Source organism: Dipodomys ordii, unplaced genomic scaffold, assembly GCF_000151885.1.
Source record: "Dipodomys ordii isolate 6190 unplaced genomic scaffold, Dord_2.0 Scaffold46, whole genome shotgun sequence".
NCBI lineage: Eukaryota > Metazoa > Chordata > Mammalia > Rodentia > Heteromyidae > Dipodomys > Dipodomys ordii.
The window spans coordinates 12371506-12387192 of NW_012267262.1; the positions used below are offsets into that span (position 1 = coordinate 12371506).

General features: G+C 42.7%; 1 protein-coding gene across 3 annotated transcripts in view; it reads left to right on the plus strand.

The window, feature by feature from the left end:
- Positions 1–809: 809 nt before the first annotated feature.
- The window catches only part of Ehf (ets homologous factor), a 44016-nt gene continuing 29138 nt past the window's right edge, over positions 810–15687 (plus strand). For all 3 annotated transcript variants that reach the window (XM_013019673.1, XM_013019674.1, XM_013019675.1), the window contains exon 1: positions 810–921. The gene's annotated coding sequence lies outside the window, so the exon portion shown is untranslated. The remainder of the gene's footprint in view (positions 922–15687) is intronic.

Genomic DNA, 15687 nt, shown 5'->3' on the forward strand with positions numbered 1-15687 from the left:
ATTGTTGGGAGTTGATTGTTGGACTTTAACATCTCGTTGTGGGCCCCTCCTCCCTTCTCCATTTCAGATTCTCTCTCTCTCTTTCTCTCTCTCCCCCTCCCTCCCTCTCTGTCTCTCTCTGTCTCTGTCTCTTCCCTCTCTAAATCTCTCCCCCTCTCTCCTTTTCTTCCTTTCCACATCTTCTCTCAAGGTTCTTTTCCAGGGCTGGGGGATTTGCCTTTACAAAATCCACTGAAATTACCCAAGATCATTGTCAGAATAGGTAACCAAGATGATGCCTGGAGAGAGAACTGGGAGCACCTTTCAAACCTGGTACCAGAACAGCCCAAGCAAAGCTCTAAATGCAGGCTGGAAAATGCGATAGATGTTCAAGAGGCCTCCATACCCTCTGCCATCACCTCTGACAGATTTGGACTTCTACTCGTTTTGCATTTTTACCTTCTCTGTTCCTGATGGTTTCTGTGGGGAGTGAGGTGATTTTTTTCACCTGAAACTGCCACTAAGCCGAAAAGAACAGTCACCACCAAATCAATTCCTCATCCATTAACAGGTTGTCTCTGTTCTCGAGACACACAGGCATAACCTGGTTAGACCTGTTTTGTTTGAACACTAATGTGTGAGTTGGCCAAATGCAAATGAGCCAATGTTTGTAATCCTTTATTTTATTTTTTTAAAGGGCTGGGCAGCCAATCAGAAGAGGGGGAAGTGACTTAGGGAATTCCCGGTTGGTGGCTTATTGCTTAACATCGTACAAAATGATTTTAAATTATTGTCATATGCATTTATCTTCACTCTGATGAGGGCTCAGACGTGATAGCACTGTAGCTCCCCAATCCTGTAGGAGCTGGCGTGCTACCTACTGCCTCCTCTCCATTAGCCAGAGCTATTGGATTTCCCACCCAGAATCTTTAGGTAAATGAGGTAAGTCCTGATTTTTAAACCTTCTTTTGAACCTGGAATTCAAATACCGGAGTGGAAAGAGAAGCCTGTCTTGAATGAGACAGATGAAATAAAACACACTCCCGGAGGCAGCTGGCAGGAAGTGAAGCTTGCTTTACCTGGGCTCACCTCACTGGGTATTGTTAGAATCGCATTTTGAGGGGCAGCTGGGCTGTTTTGGATGTTATCTGTGAATTCCTGCATTGTCTGGACATCTAAACATGGTGAATATAAAAGCCCTCATGGCAAAGCCATGTCCCCTGGGTTGGATTCTTGTGAAACAAAAAACAGACAGGTAGCTCGGCCATTGCTCAGTACAGGGTAGGTTGGCTAAGGAGCTGTTGGAGCTTTGAGTACAACCCCTTCTTTTCTACAGGTATCTTTTGCTAATAATTTTCTGACATAAGCTATAGAGAAAAACAAGTTAATCTGTGTGTTCCAACTCCTAGGAACTGGCTAGAAATAGGCAAAATAATTTATCCCCACACTGGAAAGAGGGACCAACTGAGCCAAAGTAGGCAGCAGGAACATTGGGAGGAGCTGAACCCTTAAAACGACTCTGTCTAGAAAATCAAAAGCAATGTAGGGAAAGTATTTTACCATATTTTGGGGGACAAACTAACCCTTTGTTTCTCTGTAATGGGCTCTATGGCTAGACAAGCAGATGTGACTCACTAGCAGCAAATGCCTTCGCTATAGGGACTCTTTTGATTTTGTTTGTGTGCCGCCAAGCAATATTGGTTACTGCATAGACTGGGAATAGAGGAGAAGTAATCTTTATGTTGGTTGATCATAGCACTGCAACAGCAAAATCACATTTCCAACATATTTGCTAACGCAGGGTACTCCAAGTAGTAGGCAGGGATTATTTGGTTTTGTTTTTAGATGAAATGTAAGATTTTGTGAGCCTGTTTACAAATATCTTTGGTGGTTGTTGTCACTGATCCCCAGTGACAGAAAAAAAGTGAATGAGTAGATTCTGAGCACTTCCTGACTGAAGCTGTGTCTCAGGCCCTGGTCCTTTGGACATAGGTGTGAGGATGAGTTCCAATGGTGTCTTTCAATGTGGAAAAGGGAAGTTGAGTGTCACACAGAGCTGTGTGCTACTTCCCCTGAGGTCAAGAGAAGAAGAGATTTCCAACAGCATTAATAAAGACGTTAGGAAGAATTTCATGGTTAGGAAATGCTATTAGAGAAGGCTCTTAAAGGGATTTGAAGAATGTAATCGCTACCTTTGAAGTTTGTAGAAGGCTCCATTGTCCTCTTTTTGTCACTTAAAATTCTAGGACTTTGAAATAACTCATCAAGACCATCTTCTCATAATATGGAGCCAAGTGGTTCCATGCCATTTCTACCTCAATAGGTAATGGTGTTTAAAAACTGGAGGAAAATGAAGTGAGAGTCATTTGGACCGTGTTTTCAAATTGTTTGATGGAAGCAAGAGCAAGACTGGGAGAATGGCTAAGATTAAAGTCTTCTCATCTCATCATTCAGGATGGTTTTCAGGATCTTTTAAAGCTAGCTAGGGGCAGAGCAAGATGCTGGTGTAGGTCTGATCGGTACAAAAGTTCTCAAATTTACTTACATTTATTCTGTTGTGCTAAAAATGACCAATTTGTTGGATTCGCTCAAACTGTTAGATTATTTTTATGTGAATGCAATTGATTAATAGTATTAATACATACTTTATCATTTACTACATTCTAGAATTTAAAAAATTCTTAATATATTCATTGATTGCAATTTCTTGTAGAAGAGCCTTGAACCATTGTAGCCCTTTAACATGATTCCCAGCTTAGAAGTTTTTGGAAGTACTCCCATTCACAGACCAGATCTACCAGGGGCCTTTTTGGCTTCTCAATGGTCTGAGACAAAATGGAAACCGAGAAGTTACGATGTGGACTCAATTATATTCAGCAAGCTAGCTGAAAACTAGAAGGAACTCATATTAAGTCTCAGGTCAGCGTGCGTTCTTTGGGTCAAAGTATCTTTCTAAGGAAGTAGAATTTAATTTTCTGGGGTCCTGCAATGTTTTATTTCCTTTCTTATCTCCTGTCACTCCTCCTTGAATTTGGGTCCTGAACACTGGGTCATGTTTATTGAACTTCATTGCTTTTCTGGAAGTCTTGTGTAAGAACCAATGTTTCGTACTACAGTGTCACACAGTCAGAGATTCAGACATTATAAGGGTTCTCCTTCCTCCAGGTGTGCTTTCAAACAGAGGTGGCCTTCAAAGACCTCTGGGAGACAGGATGACATGTGGGCATTAAGAATATCATAGCAGAATTTGCTAACACCCTCCAGGGACAATGCCATGCATTTAGTGAATCAGAACTTTGGTGGCACCATTTTACAGCGATTTCAGCCCATTTCTCTTGTTAGATTTACTCTTTGGTAATGTCAAAGTGGTGTCTTTTCTGTTGAGGGTGAGGTTCTTGAGACATTGTGTGCTGTTTAGAGACTGCACACATTTTCCCTGCCTTTGTTACCTGGCAAAAGCAGAGCATAGTGGCTGTCAGCTTGAGTCAGCCGAATGTGTGGTGGGGTTGTTATTTGAGCACAGAGGCCAGAGACAACCATACTTTATTATGTCTCTGAATAACTGAAAGCAAAGAATGGATATTTTACTTTTTCAGACATTTTCATATGTGAGTTTTAGAAAATGCTCTCATTTATTCTAATGAGCAATTGTACTCCTATTAAAAATTGTTTTGTGTCTTTAACTTGGACAATTTGAAAGGGCCAGATTGCTAGGCTTGTACGGGAAATCAGCAGTGCTGAGTGGCGAATACACCTTCAAACAAATCATCTCAGGAGAGACCTGTTTTCTAGCCACATGACAATGAGATCAGGAAGCAGTGATATACTAGAGGAAAAAGTCCCATGGATCTTTCAGAGTTATTTGACAAAATAATCCTGGGGAGCAAAGATAGTTTCTTAAGAATCTTTTCTGAAGAAGGCCAGATTCTACCTTTGGAGTGATGGGCACACTGTGTGGTACAGTGCTCAGGATGGTAGTCAGAAGAACTGGCAAAGCTATGTCTCAGAGCACCATACTCTACCTCTCTGAACTTTGGTTTCCTTCTCTAGACAAACCTGATCATCTTTAAAATCCATTTCAACCCTCAGGTACTATGGCTGATTTGACCAAAGTGGTGGGGTGGGGGAGGGTAGAAAGGAAAGGGGGCAGCTATGTCTGAAGGTAGGGGGCAGTAAGACTACTTGGGAAGTGGGTGGCAGATGCCCTATCCGGATGAGATAGGAAAGAAGAGTTGGGTCCACACTTAATTTCCTTCCTTGGATCCCTCAGAACTTTAGCTAAGGGATTATACTTCGAGGAGGTACTTAGACCCAACACCTGGAGTTTTGTGGGTGTATAAGAGTCTACTTCCATCCATACCCCATCTTTATCAGTTTTTGTCCCGTGCTCAAAGCCAGCGTGAGTGTGGAAGTGGGTGAAGCTGTGAGCATAGGAAGTAGCCAATGAACAGGAGAAGATACTCTAACAGTGCTGTCCACAAAACACCGCTGGTAAGGTGGCATTTGGCACCTTGGCATCCAGTCCGTCCATATGGGCCCTTGTGAGTTTGCTACCCTGACCGTCCAAGAAAACTGGGCAGATGGGAAGGATCGGGGCTCCTTCTCTTTGCAAAGTCTCAGTGGGAAGTCGTGGAATGTTCCCTGAGGGCCTCAGCCATGTATCTGGAGTAACTAGAGCTTGTAACAGGGTCAAGCAGGGTGTCCCACTTAAAGATGTTCCTAGGGTACTAATTGACCTTGTTTTAAAAGAGACACCCTGTAAAATACTCCTTTGAAAATGATTTCACTAGCACCTAACCACATTCTGCCCTCAGTTTGTTGGACGGGACTGGGCCCCTTTACTCTGGCCTATGGGATTCACGTTCTCCTCCAATCTTTCTCAACTCTTGGGACCCCAGAGCGTGTCTTGGGTATTTTCTTGAAAGCATTGTAATTATTGCTCAGGGTACATGGCTATTTATTTCAAATATAAACAGTGTGGCTGCATTTAAAGCATGCTTTCTCGTGAAACAAAGCCTAAGCTTAAAAAGGAGCCAAAGTGCCAAACTGATAATAGTCTGATAATTGAACTAATGAGGCACCTTATTAACGCTGCTATCAGCAGAACAATTTATTTCTACTTTTTCATGACCTTGTCTGCAGACTTTCTTTGATATGTGTTGTAATTGTGGTGAACCTGAAATATTATACCTACCACTTCCTCCTCACTCCATGTCGTAGATACACAAACAACAACATATTGAGGGCCAGCATCTTACAAGTTAGAGATTGGAGAAATTTCAATCCCTCCATTAGCCTTCCTCCTTGCCTGGTGCAAATTATCCTCCAAAGCTCTGACAAACTTTTCTTGGAATAGGAAAAGGATCTTCTTTGGAAAATTTCCTTAGTAGAGTTGATGGAGTATTTTAGAGGACGAAGTGAAGGTAGTCTGAAGAACTATTTTCTATTTATATAGTGACATGGTTCTGTTTATATAGTAACAAGACAGGTTTTTTGTTTTGTTTTGTTTTGTTTTTTTGTCTGTAGTGAGGCTTCAACTCAGGGCTCAGGCCCTGTCCCTGAGCCCTTTTGTCCAAGGGTAGCCACAGCTCCATTTCCAGGTTTCTAGTGGTTAAGTGGAGATATGAGCCTCATGGACTTTCCTGCCAGGCTGGCTTTGAACTGTGATCCTCAGATCTCAGTCTGCTGGGTAGTTAGGATTACAGGCATGAGTCATTGGCTTCTGGCACCAGATTTGTTTTGTCTTTGTAGGAGCCTGTGGATTCGACCCTAAATTTGGTATATGCTTAGACTTTGTCCACTTAGAAAACCAGAGAGCACCGAATCACAGCTTCTGCATCTCCACTGGTCAGAGGTGGAGAAACACTGTTGGAAAGCAGAGGTTCACTGCTGTGTATCTGAAGAGGCTGGCAGCAAAGGAGTCTTTATGGCCTGTGAGCAGCTGGAATGTGGTATAAAGAGCATTGGATTTAGAGTCAGACTACCTGGGTTCAAATTGGACACTGCCACTGGGGTAGTCAAGTGACTCTGGGTGAATTATGTAAGTGGTATCATCTAAGTTCTTCATCTGGAAAATGGGGTTAATGACACATACGGCACAGGGATGTTGTAAGGTTTAAGGTAAGCAAAGAGTAAGAAAACACCCAGAAAAATGTGTGTGAGTTATTAGTAACTTGCAGAAGTCAAGGAGAAGTATTCAGTTTAATTGTTTTTGGTGACTCTCCCTTTGGCTGGAGTGGATAAGTACTAATTTCTGAAAGCAATTTTTTAAAAAAATAATGTTCTACTCTGGTTCTATACTGTAACTTTAAGAAAGAAATGCACTGGGTAGGAATAGTGAGCAGCAGGGAAATGGGACAATCCCAAGTTAATGGAGAACCTCCACACTGAGCTATTTAAAAATTGTTATTATAAAGGTGATGTGTGGAGGGGTTGCAGTTACATAAGGCAGGTAAAGTACATTTCTTCTTGGACAATGTCACCCCTTCCCTTGTTCTCTCCCAGTTTTACCTCCCGTCTTTACCCACGAGTTGTATAGTTCATTTTCAACATAGTGTCTAGTGAAAACCATTGCTGCCTTTGATCACCCTTTGTCCCTTCATTTCTATACCCCTGCTTAAGCCTCTTTTTGAGCTGTCTGCAAACCATGATCCATGGAGGCCGTGGGAAGGCCCTGGGGGGTTCAGGAAGCACACTCTACTCTTATCCCTGTGCCTGATGTCTGGTCCATAGGAACCTCCAGAAAATAAAGGCTCCCTCCAGGCAGTTCACAGGACCGACAATGCCTTTGTACATTGGTGCTCACTTCTAAAATTCTTGACAGGGTCTCCAGATGTCTATTGAGCACAGCTGCTGAAGAACTGACTTTGGGCATTTACTATTTACTAATTTTGCCTGGACATGATAGGATCTGCCTCTTGCTGACTTGTTCAAATGTTCAGGCCATGTGGAAGTAGTTTCTAGGGGCTGAGTTCAACAGGCCAATCCTCACTGATAGTAAAATAGTCTCTCTAGTGTCCAAATATCTCTTGGTGTCTATGGGGAGGACTCAAAGTGTGTATAAACTTGGATATTTTATATATATATATATATTACCATTTACAAGAACATATTTACTACCATTTACAAAAACCTCTAAATAAAGTTGAGCATCTTTTCTTGCTATGAATAGATATTCTCTCAATATGAATCTTTTTAATGTGAATCTATATTATGATTAGCCACAACTGTGACTATTGTGAAGAGAAGTCCCAAACATTTTAGTCTTTGCTTAGTATTTCTCAGAATGTCATTATCTGACATCACAGAAGTTATTAGACTTGTACTAGATATTCTTATTTGATGTGTTAATGAAGAAGCATGTATATTATTATGATGCCGCACATATGTCTTACAAAGTATTTCGGCAATTAAGATCGGGAGAAGGGGCCTGCAGGCCTCGACAGGTTGCAGAATAGCGTACGGTACAAATAAAAAGATTAAGAAGTTCTAATTTACAACCTTTTCCTGCACGTCATGAATGAAATGATGGCTGAGCACCATTCGTGGATAGACAATCTCTGCCAAAAGAAAACAATATATTTTCTCTGCCTCTCAGCATTCTTGGAGTTGTGTCGGGATCTTGGCATTATGAAGATGATAATAGTAGTAACACTAATGTGAATAAAAGCTAACCTTTGTTGGGTGCCTGCTATAGGCAAGCTGGTTATAGACATAATCTACGTCATATTTAGTTTATCTTCCGAATCACCTGATGAGGTAGACAATAGGGCATTTGAAGACAGGAAAGACCTCCCTGTTCCCACTGGGGTGTGATACAGCTTTGGTTGGGGTAAAGGAAGTTGAGATCCAACACCCCTGGGAGAGACCAACCAATGTTCTGGGTTTGCAACCTGTGCAGTTACATAGGCCAGAGCTTAGAAAGACTCTTATTTGTGCCATGTTTTAATAAGTTTGAAACAAGATGCTCTGCATTTTCTTTTTACATGAGCCGTGCATTACAAAACTTGTTCTGCCCTTAGATGTGGTGAGAAGGTTTGTGTGTGCAGACAATTCCGTTGTGTTGAGAGGTTGGGAAGCTGTGGCAGACGGAAGAGATCCCTTGCATACTCTCACCCTGCTTCTCTAATCAGCCATGAGGAGAAGGCTGAGGTCTGCCAAGAGTGGAGGATATCGTTTCTGAGCTTGTGAAGTGTTTAGTTCTCAAGGTTTCCTCTGAAATAATAGAGGGACTGCTCAAACCATCAGGAATTTTAATTCCTTGGAAACTATTCTGGTGAGGAGTTGCTTGCCTTTCAGATAGGTTTTCTTGTTTTATTTTCCAGAGAGCTTGACACAGAGTCCCAAGAGTTAGAAGAAGCAGAACAAAATCTGTTTGGGAAGAGAAAAATAAGACCTGGCCTAGGAGGGTGTATATTCTTAGGAAGATACTTTAAAAGAAAGAAAGGAAGGAAGGAAGAGTCCCGATTTCTTTCTGTTTTCATTTCATGATTATCTGAACAAAGAAAACTCTTTCTTTTTTAAGGCAGATATTCTCTGATATGTGAGGAAATCCAGATCTTATTCAGTTTTCAGGCTGCAAGGATGAGAATGAAATAAATCTCATTTGTCCATATTTTAGGACTAAGTTTGTACAGTCCTGTTGCAAGATCTGCAACAAGGTGGTAGACAGTGCTGACAGTGTGTATGTGTGTGGGAGGGATGCTGGATTTCTTTGAGCAGTGAACTTCAGGACCCCTGAATGACACTCTGTGGGCTCTTGCATGTCACCATGGTATTCCCAACACAAACAGGCCTGCCCTCAGGATTTGCGTGATGGCTCAGATACCAGGTATTCCTCCAAAGAAGCCATAATTTCCCCTTAATTTTCCAGCCATGTTTCTTGTTGTTATTACTCTCTTTTATCAGAGTTAATAAGTGTGAGCCTGCTTCAGGTAGCTACTTTAAACGCTGAGTCAGTCCAGGACTTTCAGGAAGCCAGACTGAAGGTTTTTTTTTTTTTTTCTGTTGTTGTTGTTGGGTTTTGTTTTCTTTTGTGTTGTTTTGTTTGGGCACTGGGCATGGAATCAGGGGCTCATGCATGGTAAGCACAGCTTTTACCACCCAGCCATATTCCCAGCTTCCCTGAGTCCAGGTTTTGAATTTGAGCAGGTCATGACTTAGTATAGTGAAGAGCTTTCAGATTAGGACACAAAGGGGTTCAATATGCCTCCTACTCATCTTAAAAAGAAAAGTTAAGGGAGCCGTTTTTAAAGAATCCTCACATCTCTCTCCTCTTTAGAAACACAAGAATCCATTTTTGAATTACTGAGAATTGCATGCTTTTTTTTATAACACATGCATTAACAATCCACCCAATTTTAGCTACTAGGTCCCTGTCTTTGGGTAAGTTGTGTAATTTTTCTGTGCCTCTTCATCTGTAAAATGGCAGGGTGGTGGTGTGGGGTGGGGGGAGTAGAGGATATTATTTCTGAGGCTTGGAGTTCTTGTGAGACTTAATGACATAATTTGTGTGAAGCCTAGCTCAATTCATACACACAGTAAACATGTAAATATGAACTATTCTTGCTGTCATCGTTTTCTCGTTTGTAATTATTCAGTCAGTGAAATACCAAATTGATGGCTGTTCATCTCTCCTGGGCTTGAGTATCTTGGTGTTTTCCTGGTTGGAAACTTGACTCTCAAAATGGTCAAACCATTGTCCTTGTCCATCTCAACTGCTCCCTGGCTCCAGTCCCCACCCCTTTCCTTCCTCCGCCCTTCTTGCATTCCTGCGCAGCTGATTTTATTTATTTTTCAGTCAACTAAGGGTGTTGTTAAATCTTTTCTTTTTCTGCTGCCTGATTTGGTTCGAGGCACTCCACTCCCTGCCCTGCTCATGACAAGAATGCTTGGGAGTGCTCAGCCAGCCATGTCCCTCCCCTGTCAGATCACCCTGTTCTTAACGCGCACTTGGCGAAGCCAAGTTCCCCAGCCCTTCCCCACTGTCCTGCCCCACCATTAAATCAGTGGCCTTGTGGTAATGCGACCCATGGCTGAAAGACTTAGGGGCACGCCCGAGGCTTTGGGAGGGAATCACTGCCTGCTGTCTCCATAGACTTTTCTTCAGCCTCAAAAGATACTAAAAAGCTTCCTCGGAATGATGCCACTGACTAATCAGTGTTGTTCATGATCTCCACTTGGGTGATTTGTTTAGCAGTCTACGGCCCTTTTTGGTTGTCGCTCATCATGTGACATTAACGCACTCAACGAGAAATGGGAGCGCCATGATGATTGGATTAGGGTAGAATGCTCACGTCCAGCCGCTCGGGCCCTCTCCACATAAAACACAACCCCTCAGCACGCAACACCTCAGATCCCTTGGCAGAATGGAACCTGAGTGACTCTCTGCAGCTCACTTTTGAGGTAGGCTTGGTGGGCTTCGTTTCCAAAATGGGAATATCATGGTCCAAGGACTAGTGGAGGTGTTCTTCAAGTATGGCTCTTTGCCCAGGGCTGGATGTGAGGATATCTGTGGGAGAGGCTAGTCTGAGATTCTGGGGGTGTTGAGCCTCTGCTTTAGGAGATAACCCAGAGACCACACCTACTCTCTGAAAAGCTGGATTTCTGAAGTCTACTCTTTGGAAGCGTGTAGTTTGGGTTTTGACCACCTCCCATTTGGCCCCATCTTCTTAATCTGATTCCTGATCTGAACCCAGGCAGGCTGGAGGCTGGCCATATCGCTGTCCAGACTTTGGCTACCCCTCAGTGCCCTTGTGGAACCAGCTAATGGAAAAGTACAAGGTCTTCTGGCTTTTTGGCCGACCAGCTCTCCCTGGCCGATTCCATACCTTCTTCTATTCAGAGGGTGTGGGAGGATAACATCCGAACTGAAAACGCAGGTTTTTCTTTGGTTTTTATAGGAAAAACAAATTGGCATGAATGCTCAGTCAAACCAGCTCAGGCTGCTTGGGCACATGCCTTTCTTTCTTTCTTTTTTTTCTGTTTATTTTCCAACAAATCAATGCTTAACTGCGTTGTTATCGGAGCAGAGCAACAGGTGCAAGAAAATAACTCTGCTGCCAACTCAAATGAAAAGGAAGGGTTTATCCCCTCTGGGAGGTATTCAGAAGATAACAGAAGCCCCTGCCAGGAACTGAATTAACAGATCTGTTTACGGTGGGTTTTATGTTAACAACCTGCTCCTAACCCTCTAACACATAAACACACCATTGTCTTGGGACTAGACTTTCAGCCATCCAGACAACCAACTACTTTATTCTGCTCTGAGTAGAGATTGGTTTTGGCTGAGAATGCTCTATGAATTCAGAGGCTTTATCCTGTCTGCCAAGTCCATGTCCTGGAGGGGGTTTTCTGTGAAAACAAGGGTAGGGGCTTGCTGCAGAGAAAAGGATGGATTCTGTGTGTGTATGTGTGTGTGTGTGTACATGCATGAATGTGTGTGTGTGTGTGTGTGTGTGTGTGTGTGTGCTGGTACTGAGGCTTGAACTCAGAGCCTCTCACTCTGGCTTGGCTTTTTAGCTCAAGGCTGGTCAGCTCTACCACTTGAGCCACAACTCCACTTCTGGCTTCTTACTAGTTAATTGGAGAGAAGAGTCTCATGGACTTTTCTTCCAAGGCTCGCTTTGAACTGCAGTCCTCAGATCTCAGCCTTTGGAGTAGCTAGGATTAAAGTGTGACCCACAAATACATGACTGGGTTCTACTGTTGAATCTAATGGAAATTCTTTTCACAGCTGGCTACCCCTAAATACCAGGACAATTGCCTGGCTCTCTCTGCTCTTGCTCCATTTCATTGCCAAGGAGGGGGAGAATGAGCTCAGCAGAGCTTTGGAAAGAGCTGCTATTGTTTTTGTAGTATGTCCTCGCTAAGAATCCAACAGGGCAGGGCAGTGTCTGTGTTTTGTACAGAACTGCATCTCCAGCACCTAGCATGGTGCCGAGCATCTAATAAACATTATATATGTACATAAAACGAATTATATAATATGTAATATTTATTATATATGAAAATTCGTGAGGATGAATCAATATTTGGAAAAGTGATTCTCAGAGATCGTTTCTGTCTACAGAAGGCTGAGACATTAATTATATTGGCCAGGCACGGCTAACAGCAGGTGGTTAAATAAGCTTCTGAAAGGTTAAGGTTGGGGAAGGATGGAGTCAAGGGTTCTCTTGATGGAATAACCTTTATGGAGACCCTCTGCAGGAGTAGTAAGTGGAGCAGATTGCTCAGCTTTCAGAAACACACACTTGTGAGCAACTGAATGTTGTAGAACGTGACAACTTGAGGATACTGAGAATCTGGAACTGTTTTATTCCCGATTGTCAAGAAAGGGTTCTCCACAGGCAGATTGGAGCTTGACCTTTTCTAAGTGAATCTTTCCTGTCCTACTCTACCATGGTTTTCTTGTGTTCATGGATAGTTTTTTTTCTTGGTGTTAGTTATCTTATGGTGGGAAATTGAAGGAGACAGGTAAATAAACCAGCAATCCTCAACTGTGGAGGGACCAAGAATCAAAAGGAGGTGCCTAGTGATGATTCTGAGGCAAAATGTGGGTGATCCCAGGCCAGTGCAAAGTTACTTCTCCTAGTGACTACTTTTTTTAGTGACTACTTCTCCTGGTGACTACTCCGCCTAGTGGTTCATAGACAAAACCATGAGAAACAAGTGCATGGTCTCAAAATCCAAGAAGGCATACTAAACATGGTGGTGCTCACATCTGGGACTTAATGAAGCTTACAAAACCCCGTGTTTGTAATGAGAAATAAGGGATATATATTGTAAGAGTCTTTTAGACTTTGCCAGAAAACCACACAGACATCCAGGTACAGAGAACAAAGAAAGGTTTATTGTTGGGAAGGGGGCCGGCAAGACCCCTTCTCACAAGGGAGAAGTGAGAAGAAGCGCCGGCTACTGTCTGAGGTGACCTATACAACCTAGGAGGTCTAGGAGGGGCTAGAAGGGGCTAGGAGGTGGAGACCCTGGTGTGGATGTGAGGACCAGGGGCTTCATCATGGTGGATTAGGATTTATGACTGCTGCCCATAGTAGATAAGTAGCCCGGCAGCTCCTAGACCTGAAAGACATTCCAGGGGGCTCTTGTTGCCCTATATGGTGGTAGCTGCCCCAGAGAAGTGCCATCCCAAGGTAGAGGGGGTTGGAGGCAGATTACTTACTGGCAGATTATTCACTCCCTTTACTACATGAGCCTAGAGGTGCCTAAGAAAGGAGCATACTAAGGGGAAAGGGAAAGGAGTCTGCTAAGCTATGGGAAGGGAGCTCTTTGGCTCATTGGGTGGTGGTGGTGGTAGTAGTGGTAGTACTGGCGGTTGAAGCTAGAGCCTCACACATGCTAGGTTGGTGCTTTACTAGTTGAGACATGCCTTCAGTACTTTTTGCTTTAGTTGTTTGGGGAATAGGCTCTCTCATTTTTACTTTACCCAACCTGGACCTAGATTTTCCTGTTTGCATTACCTATGTGGCTAGGATGACAGATGTGTACCACTATGTCCAGCTAGCTATTGGTTGAGATGAGATCTCTCCAACTCTTTGCTGGACTAGTCATCTTCCCAGTCTCTGCCTTTTCAATAGCTGAAGTTACAAGTATGAGTCAGAGCTCTCAGCCTCTGTGCCTTCTTATGGTTATTTGGTTTTAGAATAGAGAAAGGTATGAAAAGTGGCAAATTCTTGGAAAAGGAAAAGGATCTATCCAGAACCATTCCTATTTCTGCTATCACTAGATAGGCCCAGTGGGGTCCTTCCTGTTTTCAGTATAGGAGAACAAGAAGACATCTAAGCCAGTCAAGAGGCCTTCTTTCCTAGGAGAGAATAAATTAATGTACCTGAACCCTGTCTCCAACACAAAATTTTCTTTAAATTATAATATAAACATAAGTGCCAGTGAGATTTTCTAATGATCCATAATCTCTATAGACCTTTGGGTTCACTGGATTATATTGAAGCCCACAGAATACATGCAAACACATACCCAAGTGGATGTGCAGTTTTGGTGGACAGAAAGAGCCACCACTTCTACTACAGTTTGAAGAAACTGTGACCTTTAAAGATTCAAAGCTTATCCTAGACTTGCTTGGATCAGCATGAGAGTGAAAAAGGCCATGCAGGTTACTTCAGGCAATCTCATCTTTCCATCAACTTTGGTGCCTTCCACTGTCAGTATGTGCCATCTTGTCTCAGTCTGGCACCAAGGCTGATAAAGATCAGCATAAAATGTCTATTTCTTAATGACTTACAGTCAATAAAGTATACCTATCATGGGACCAGACTTGTTCTCCTGATAGAGCATTATGGGCCATGAAAATACTTGAAACCCTAGAAATAAGACTTCAAATGTGGCCCCTGGGAACATGAAATGCCTGTTTCAAACACATTAGGAAGGTATGGAATTACCCATGATGTAATCCTAAGAGGATCAAATACATTCCCCATGCTTGATTCACATCTTGATTCATTTATAAAAACACAAATTATTACCTGTATTCTATTCAACTACATTTCACACATACATGGATTTTTTTTTCTTTCCTGGAAGGGGAGTAGTCCTTTGACTTGACACTCATCTTGAAACAGGAAATCAGTGAGTTATTGCAACATCCTTAGGGCAAATACTGTGGATTCACCTGCTAGAAACTCTGCTTAAAGACTGAAATGGGTCTGGATGTCATCACAAAATAATCATTTAGAAGATCTACTTGCTCTTCTGGCTTGAGGGGTGAAAATGTCCCCTGGCAGCTAGTTCTGTGACAGTTTGGGGATGATGTGGCAGACCAAACACATCATGACCTTGATTCTCAGTCCCCCAAGGCTGGGGACAGGGAATGCAGATGGCAGTCTTGTTGAAGCTTCCAGTGAGCCATCAATCTTGTGACAAGAGCAAACTGTATTCTTTAGCCAAGGATCTAATTTGGGAAATGCACAAATAATGATGGGCCAGTGTGTTCCCAAGTTTAAATTCAATACCTTCTATAGGTATTGGATTGTGTGTGTTTGCATACAAGCTTGATAAGGCAGCTAATGACATGCTGAGATTCTGTGATCAGGCATGGCAGTTGGAATAAGGAGACATTGATACTGAAGGGGTTTGTTTTTCCGCAAAAATGCCCTCTTCTTGGTACAGAGTGTAGCTGAGTTCTCAGAGTTTGTTGCTAGACTTTCTCAGGGTTTGTTGCTAGATGTTCTGAGTTTGAATTCTTTTATAGCTCCAATTCTTTAAAAACAAACTTTAATTGTTATTATAAAGGTGATGTTATATAAGTCAGGTAAAGAGTACATTTCTTTTTAGACAATGTCACCCCACCTTGTTCTCTCCCAGGTTTTCCCTTCCATCCCCACCCACAAGCTGTATAGTTCATTTCCTAGCTCCAATTCTTGCTAGGCTATGTGACCTTGGCCAAGTTTTCTAGCCTCTGTGAGCCTTAGACAGTCCATTTGTCATTATATTCACTGAAATAATGCACTTGAAAATTCATAGCACAGAGCTGGGGCATTTGATGTGATCAATAGGCCTTCCTTCCTGAAGCATGCTCATTAGTTTTACAGCTAAACAAAAGAAAGATATGCTTCCAGCTGAGCAGGCCCTAGGTGGAAATGTGTTCATTCCAGACAAAGAGGAGGAGACGGAGAAATGGGAGGGAGAAGAGGAGGCAAGGAGGAAGGGGAGGAGGAGGAGGAGGAGGAGGAGGAGGAG